Below are 1,740 nucleotides of genomic sequence, written 5' to 3' on the forward strand. Positions count from 1 at the left end.
TTGCTGCCAAGCCTGATGATCTGAGTTCGTTCCTGTGACCCACATGATGAAAGAACAGACTGATTCCCAAAAGTTGTCCTCTGGCCTCCATACATTTCCCCATGGAATAAATCCTCCCACCTCACAAAATAAATACATAAATAAACAAAAAAATGAGGGATGAGAAAAAAAGGAAACAGAGGACAGCGGATTGGAATGGAGGAGGGGGCTCAGGATTTCCAAAATTAGAAACCGTAGTCTGGGAGGGTAGAAGTTGAGATGTGGTTGGCTTAGCATCTCTTTGGCAGTGTCCGAGGTTTGACTGTAGGTCACCTGGCAGGTGGGCACGATTTGCCCCTCCTCCTGGAAGATCTCAGCATCACACTGCCCCAGCAGCTGAACAATTTTCTCTGCATCTGCTTTGTCCACGTTCCGGGTCAGGGGATTGGACTTCTCTGTGATTGGCACAGCTGCTTCATAACCTGACAACTAGAGAGAAAGGGGCACAAGGGCAGGAACAGGAAGCCTCATCCTTGCTGGGCTGGAGGCAGGAGTAGAAGTAGGCACAGTATCTGGCTTGGTTTCACATACTTCACACACACACACACACGCGCGCGCACGCGCTAGTGTGCACCATTCACGTACCAAGAACTTAGTCTTCATGTGATGTTCTGAGCCTATTAGGGATGATAGGAAAAGGATGTCTATCATGGGGTGTGTGCCTTTGACTCTAGCATTTGCACAGTGGCAGCAGGGGGATCAGGAATTTAAGGCTATCCTCAGATACGTAGCAGTTTGAGGCCGGCTTGGGCTATTCCCTATCTTAAAAGCCAAAAAAGAAGAGGAGGAAGAGGAAAGGAGCAGAAGACCACGGTTGAGGCCAGTCCAAATCAGAACTGTTCTAGGCATCAGTGCAGAAGGCTGAAATTGAGAAAGGGCCTCACCTCCCATTCTCCAGGTTCAGGGGTCTCAATCACATGCTGATACCGTTTCGTGCCTGGCATGGTCTTGTACTGCAGACACTCCACAAACCTCTCTGGTGACAATAGCTTTGCTTCCAGCTGGCAGGGTCTTATCTGAGCCGTGGAGATGATTAATCTGCGGGCTCTGTGTCTCTGAGTACCACCTCTGCACTCCTCTCTTCAACACCCGCTCCTGTGACTAGTTCCCAGCCCTCTGCAGGAGCTCCCCAGGGTCCTCTTTGCACACCCTCTGTCTTGCCAGGCTCTGCTTTGCTCTTGAAGAAGAGGACCAGGAGGGCATTGTGCTTGCCCTTCAGACACAGGACCCTCTGGAAGGCTGGGGGCCTGGATGGGCAGAACAGCACCCAGGTCAGAGCAAAGAGAACTCTGGGGCACAAATGCCTCTGAAGGCCAGAGATCGGGGTCAGTAGAAGTCAGAGGACCAGGGCCATGGCTTGATCACATGCCAGCATGCAGCCTTTCTCTGCCCCACTGGCCCATTTTATCCTCTCCTTGCAGAAAGAAGAGCAACAGAAGCTGCTGGGCCCCAGGTGTACATGCAGGAAAACTCACGGAAATAGAAATATTGTAAGAAGAATGAGAACCAAAGAACCTGCCCTAAATACAGCCAGTCTCTTTCCCCCAAATGGTAGGCATCCCCGGATACGTGGACACTTAGGGTCATTGCTGACAGCCTTGTGTTTAGATGAGCAAACGGGCTCAGAGGAGTGGTCAGTTGTTTAGTATTACACAGATTTCACACTCAGCTAAACTATGAAATAATTTAAGGACTTACATG

The sequence above is a fragment of the Microtus ochrogaster genome, linkage group LG3, assembly GCF_000317375.1.
Source record: "Microtus ochrogaster isolate Prairie Vole_2 linkage group LG3, MicOch1.0, whole genome shotgun sequence".
Classification (NCBI taxonomy): domain Eukaryota; kingdom Metazoa; phylum Chordata; class Mammalia; order Rodentia; family Cricetidae; genus Microtus; species Microtus ochrogaster.